Here is a 7,288-nt window from a genome sequence, read left to right as displayed (position 1 = left end):
CACTCAGGAGCAAATTGTTCAGGGATGGAGGGAGGTGGGCACAGATGTGACCACCTGCTGCATGTGCCTTTCTTCTCATGGGCTTTTAAAAAGGCACTTCATATTTTAAAGAGGAGGAGGAAGAGCCAGTGGCCTTTGGTGTTGCTCAGCACTGACACAGCTGGAGCTGGCCGGGGGTGGCGGGGTGTTATTTTTTACAGGTTGGCAACCAGACGCTTGTTGCAATGATACACTTTTTTTTTTTTTTTTTTTTTTCAGTTCCAGAGATCGCCTGAGTGTAGATGTGCCAACACGGGTTCCGGTTTTACCACAGCTAATTCTCTTATTTCAAAGAGCGGAAATATCCTCGGACAAATCTGCTTTGTCAAGGTTGAAAACGTTCCACACCACAGATGGTGACCATAAGGTGCAAGTGAGTTTTCAGCTGAACTGGTGACACCCTACCCATTTGCTTCACTGCTGAAGATTTTAAAACTAGTTTTTGTTATGAGAAGCTGAGCAAGATACTTCTCTCCAAATGTCTCTTCCTCCTGTTAGCTCCTCACTTCCATATTCATGGCACTCCTGCTGCTACTAGCACTACCATGCGTAGCACCTACTGCAAATTGTCCAGTTCCTGTTGTTAGGATGGCAGTTCCCTTTGGTTTTTGAAAAATTCATTAAGCGAGGGAGTGGAAGGGGCAGCAGAGTCCTGTTATGGTCCAGCACCTTATTGTAGGAGGTATTTTTCCCCCAGGTGTGTTCCTGCAGGATGGCTCGCCGGGGTTGTAACCAGATGAGCACCTCTACTTTTATGCAAAGGCAATTGATTGTATTTGAATGATCAGCTGTGTTGCAGAACTATAAAGTCCCAAAATTCTGTGTGTGGGAATATTGTGAGGAGTTCTCCAGCAATGGTTTGGGGATTTTCAGGCCCTTTGAACATGGAGTCAGATTTTTCTTGAGGACTTGAACAGAGCCTCGTTGGGAATGGTGATGGCAGCTTACAATAATTGGTGTTGTGCTCTTCTGATTCCTCTTAACCAAGGGGTTTTATGTTAATATGAGAGAACCCACCTGTGGTTGGTGGTCTCAGTAGCTGCATTTAATTTGTCCCTTTTATGAATTCCCCAATTTCCTTGTGATGCCTCTGTTACTATTTTGTGGTGCAGTCATCAATCCTCATTTCTCTCTTCTCCCTGACTAATTCCTCCCACAAAGAGAAATGAATTTTAAGGGTGGGGGGGATAAAGGTTGGCTTGCTCCAGAAACAACAGCAAAAATGCAGGTCTAGAAGGAAACCTGTTTCTGCTTCTGGGAAAATGAAACAAAGTAAAAGCTAGTAGTGAAGTCTTCCCAAAAAGCTCACCTCTCTTTTCCTTGCCGTTCTTTAACTAACTTATTTCAGGAGAGTTTTGTTAGCAGAAGGGCAGCAGTCTGGGGACATAAATTACTTTGACTTTGTAAAGAAGTGGAGTTAAGTATTAAATGTGCTTTGGGGCAGCTCCTGCAATTCCTCACCCTCCTTGTTTGTGGTACATCTTTTTCAGGTGAAAAGCTCTATACACATCATGTCAGCGTAATTCACACTCACTCTCTACCTCATTTTGGGGCTAAATTCAATATAAGCAAGTGCACAATCCCCAGATTAGAGCTACCAGTGCTTCCCACCAAGAGAAGCCCCGTACATATAGGTCCTTCTTGCCTCCTTCACTGTTTTCTTTGCACCAGTCTGAGCTATTTGCTCATCTCTGACATCACTCCACCATCACCCCATTTCTCCGCTGTGCCTCCAGGCCATGTACCCCTTTCCCTGCATTGCTCCATCTCCCTTTGACTCTGTTTTGGGTGGCATTCCTATCCCAGCACATCACTTTCCATCTACCTACTATCCTGCCACCTTCTAACACAGTTTCAACCCACAGCTGCTCCCTCCTTGCTCCAACATCCCTTGTGTTGACTGCATAGAGCATAAGCTGTTGGACTTCTCATTCAAGACCTACCACGGTGTTGTCCTTCTTTACCTCTCACTTTCATTTATCTGTTGCCTTTATAATCAGATTCCAAGCTCCTCCTCAAAACTTTCTCCTCTCTGCCCCTCTATCCTTCATTATGGTGCTTGCAAAAGATTTGACAATAATTTGGTCATGCCTATCATACTGACCCATTTGTCTCATTATTTTTGTATGTCACTTGCTCTGGTTTTATCTAGCGTTCAGCTTCATCACAGTATCTTAACATGTGCTTGAGGGTTTTGTATGAGTTTTGCTATTATGGAAGGAGCATGACATGGAAACAAAAACCATCAGATGTTCAGAAGAAGATCACAATACTGAAAGCTGGGTCATATCTTTCTTCTGCTGGCTTCAACTGGAGCAAGACTGAACCCAGCAGGACTTTCTCCCCGGTGCTGCTGTAAATTATAGTGGCCCCACTTGAGCCTTCTGCCTGTCAAATGCTCTGTTCTTGTCAGATCAATGGCAAATTTTTAGCTCTTTTGGGACCCACCTTCTTCAAGCCTGTTGACATGGTCTGGTTAGTGAAAAGAAGATAGACAGTCTCTGCATATACTCAAAACAACCATATTAATATAAATTCTAAAAGCACTGTAAATAGGTGCTTCCACTGCTTGAGGAGACACGCAAACTGTTTGCCATCCCTTATAAGGTGTCTAATTTAAATATTTTAAACCCTGAAATAAATTACTGATAATAAAATTCAGCAGTGTAATACTTCCTTGAATATTTTAAATCAGATATAAATTGTTCAATGAAGTTGATCTAGTCTTAGCATACTTTTCAAGAGATTTAATAGTGCATGATTTAAATGTATGATCCTGTTCTGGTATACTGTATGGCATATTACATAGATTTAAATAGTCCTGGTTGGGATGAAGGTTTCATAGCTTAGTGTTTCTGTATTTTGACAGATACATGTGCTGGTCCAGCAATAGTTTCTGTGCGGTGCCTGATGATCCAAGCGTGAGGGAAGCTTAATTTCTATACACCAATTGTCAACTGGCATAGTAGTGCATATTAAGTATGTTCTTCCAACATATATTTGTGACCATTTAGAAGATGCTTTTTACATGGGGGAAGAATTAAATCTATATCCAATATATGTTACTAAAAACAATGTTAGTGCCATCTTTTGGGCAAGATTTTAAAGCACATAAGTCAAGAAATTTGATGGTCTAATTCCACAGTAACCATTCTAGAGACCATTTGTACAGCTTGTGTTTTCCAAGGGAATATGCTTAAGACAAATGAAAAAAGCTTTACAGTGCTTCTGCAGTGATGTTATTTCGGGTTGCAGAGTAGTCAGACAGTACTGGAAAGTAGGACTTTTTAATAGTGTAGTGGTGTCACTACTTCCAACTTCTGACTCATCAGTAACTATTGCATATTTCTCAAGTGGAGAATTTTTTCCAGTAACTTGCTGTTCTGAATGAGTTTATAGTGAAATGCTGAGCCAATGTTAACTCTGAGTAAAATAACAGCTTTGATAGCATCTACATTCATTCAGTTTTCTCTTTCCTTCACATATTCTTCAGCTCATCAGAAACTTATTCCTCTAGACTATTGGGTTTTTTTGAGTGCTGAGCAGACCACACATCCCAAATAAAGATATTTCATCGGTAAAATAGAGTTATTGCTTTGGTCGATGAGATAAAAAAATGGGGATATCCCATAATTTCTTTTTCTTAGTAAGAAATTCTTTACTCAGAGGGTAGTGAGGTACTGGCATGGGTTGCCCAGAGAAGTTGCGGATGCCATCCCTGGAAGTGTTCAAGACCAGGTTGGAGTTGCCTGGTCTAGTGGAAGGTGGCTGAAATTAGATGGTCTTTGAGGTCCCTTCCAATTCAAACCATTCTATGATTCTATGAATTTCTAGAGTTGGTCTTGGACAATGGGCCATTTTAGGAAAAAACAGGGTTGGTCCACTAAAACCAGAACTGATGGTTATCTATTCTAATAGTCTCTTACTGTCTAAAACTTTCACCATACGTTTAATACCAACACAAAGAATTGTTTATTCTGGGTATGAGGACAACAAGTGAATTTTCAGCTAAGGTTCAATTAAGACCTTATAGCTGTTTTGGATTTCATTTTACTGGCTTCAATTAATGTACATATATTTTTATGTCTCTGTAGCTCAGGAGTCAAACAAACAGCTCAGTCTGTTTATTTAAGAGATTGCATCATCACACATCTGACAAATGCACTCGCTGCATTTACAGCATCGTCGCACCGAGTGCATTTATTTGAACTTTCTCCCATGTACATGGGATCACACATTCAGATAAACACAGCTGTGTTTATTTCAGGCTGCACAACTCCAGATTGTAGATGTATGTCTAGAGCCAGTGGACTGCACATGCACTGTACGGGATTTGCAAATTCTTGTAGCTGCATTATTTGTCAATTAAATGTCCAAAAGACATTGAAGGCTCCTATCTCATTTAGAGCTGGTATAAAAGAGACTTTTTCGTTATGTGCTTCAAAATAGCGTAGCATTTGTTGAATAGTTTATTGGGTAAAAATATTTAATCATCTTTGTTAAGAATTAATATCCCTCCACCCATTTGTCTGGACACCTACTCAATAATGTCTTCATTTGTATCTCACTTCAACCTGAAAAACCATTGACTGTGGTGCTGTCACCCTGAGATCATGGTGGGTTGTTCACTAAGGCACCGCTTTTGCTTTTACTATTCAGGCAAGTAACGTTGCTCATGTGAGCTGAAGTCAGTTGTTTAATGACTTCACTGTTTGCAGACTGACTCCTAAAGATGTTTCTTTATTTGCAATATGAATGAGCAAACCTATTCTTAACAGGGAAAGAAAAGAGCAGCATTGTGTGGCCACGGCAGTGGTTGGGGCTGTGACATTTCCCAGTTGCCATTGTGGTAATTAAGGCCTCGGTGATTCAAAGTCTTGAAATCAGACATTAAGTAATCCCCTGGTGTTACTCATGTGCTTGAGTTGAGCTTAGGTGTAATTTTTTGCATTCTTTTGTAAGAATGCTGGAAAAAGCACATCTGACTCAAGAACACAGCTCCCTACCTTCAGACTCTCCTGCGTCAAAACACAAGGAACTTCACCAAGAGCTGTGCAAGCTCAGGATTTTAGTATAGAGCCAAAGTCCAACACAGGACTGAAATTGCTGAATGTATCTAAATACTGAGATACTTCCTCCAAAAATAGAAGAAAAATAAACGGTAGCATTAGATAAGATCTGGTGTAGTCAGTGGCGGTCGGACTTGGAACTAGATGATCTTTAAGGTCCCTTTCAACCCAAACCATTCTATGATTATAGGAAGACCTGCTTTTACACCAGTGCATCAAATGCATTTTTAAAAAAATCAGTCTGTTTCCTCACCCTAACTCTGGCTTCTCTTTCAGTCTTAAATACCTAGAAACAGGGTTTAATAATTAATATCTTTTTTGCACTGTACTCACAAGGCTTATGGTCTGCTGAACTGTGTTTCATGCAGATGCTAAGGGTAGGTGTGAGACAGAATGTCTGCAGATCCTCTCAACTGAGAATTCTTGGGCTTTCAATACATTATAAAAAGTCACTCTCTGGGACAGCTTGGAAAATACTGGTTCCTGGTGTATGAGGAACCCCAAGAGACCCTCAAAGCTCAACTCAAGACCAGCAGATGACTGATAAATACTTACCACTGCAGGAATCCAACAGAGTAAGGCTGTGTTCCTCCTCTTCCTGAAGCCATAACAAGAAAAATTAGTGGCTTCTGATAATGCCTAGCCCTATATAGTGTTGGTAGGATAACAAAGATTCACAAAAATCTAGGTAACCTGTGGTGTAGAGCATGGATACCCACAGAAAGCACTGAGCCCTTTCCAGCAGCAAGTCAGTGAAACCTGAATGATTGCTCTGAATTTTGGAGTGTGAGAAAGCAGAACCAGAGCTCACCCTTGCAAAGCCAGAGAAAAGAAACCTAATGTGTCCTGCTGCTTGCATTTTCACTGCATTGAAGCCTTAGTTAATGAGATAGGGAGAACAGCATTTGGCCCACTGGCAGAAGAGCCACATTCCAGCATGGAGATGTGATGGATCTAAGCTAATCGGATGAAGGTAACTCAGACCTGTCACGGTGTCAAGAGTGGGGCACACATCCACCAGCCCCATGGTAAATATCCAGAGTGCACAGCTCACTTATTATGGTAATTCCAAACTGTTTGAATTAAACCAAGCTCTGATTTACCTTCCCAAACTGCTGTACACCTTTTTTCAAACTTCTGGGTGTTCCCTGCCTTAAGCCGTATGTTAACATCTGGATAAAAGCAAATGCAAAAAAATGAATCTCATGTTCCATAACTGCTGAATTTAAAAGTGTGATTTGGTGGCATTTCATATGCTCTTTGTGTCTGTTTTGCACAAGAATGAGTGATTCGGATGCAGCCTAGCCAATAATAAGGTCATTTGTATGTAATTTATTTTTCCATCAGTTGTACTGAAACAACTCTAGCTGACCTGAAAAGTCTTGTTATCGGGGTACAAGGGTACAATGAGTATCAGAATCCACCCCATATGAAGGATAAAGCAGCCTTGGGTCTTCGGATAGAAGGTCTGATAAATACTATATGATTTTATACATTGAGACAATACTTACAAACACAATTTCCCACTAACTTTAAATATCCTAATTTAAAGTTTGAGCAAATTCAATAGTAAAATAATGCTTTGCCTCTTTGATGCTGAAGTAGAAAGATGATGTGGGTAGACACTATATTATAGCACTGTATATTCAAGAGCTGCAAATTTGATAACGTAATCTGCTTCTTCTCTTCTGTTACTCTTCACTTGGCAATTAGATTTAAGAAGCAGAATCCAGTTTCCTGATAAAAGTCATTATGTAAAACCCATGAATACATTCATATTGTGAATATTAGGGTCATCTTGTAAAAACTGCAAAACTAGCTTGGCAAATCTAGTTATTTTTGTTAGACCTTTGCTTTTGCTTTTTTCATATGTGTGTTCCCGGTTTCAGGCGACTGGTACAGTACAGTTTGCATTTCAATAGAATGAGATAAGCCTTCTCCTCCCCCAACCTAAAAAAATATAATTTTATAAATAATATTGAATAATGTCAAGTCTTAGAAGTAGCTCTGTGAATAACCCAGCAAGACATTTGATACAGAGATGCATTTAACTAGTCATCCTGGAAGATTGCTTATGAAAATAGTAGTAACATTTGTTAAAGAAAGCAGCCTGGTCTTGATAAATGAAACATCAAATTCCAGCAAATGATCTGCCTCTAGGACTGTTTGACACTTGAAAA

Source organism: Corapipo altera, unplaced genomic scaffold (genome assembly GCF_003945725.1).
Source record: "Corapipo altera isolate COAL_440 unplaced genomic scaffold, ASM394572v1 68, whole genome shotgun sequence".
NCBI classification, from domain to species: domain Eukaryota; kingdom Metazoa; phylum Chordata; class Aves; order Passeriformes; family Pipridae; genus Corapipo; species Corapipo altera.
Note: the sequence above shows the minus strand (reverse complement) of the source record.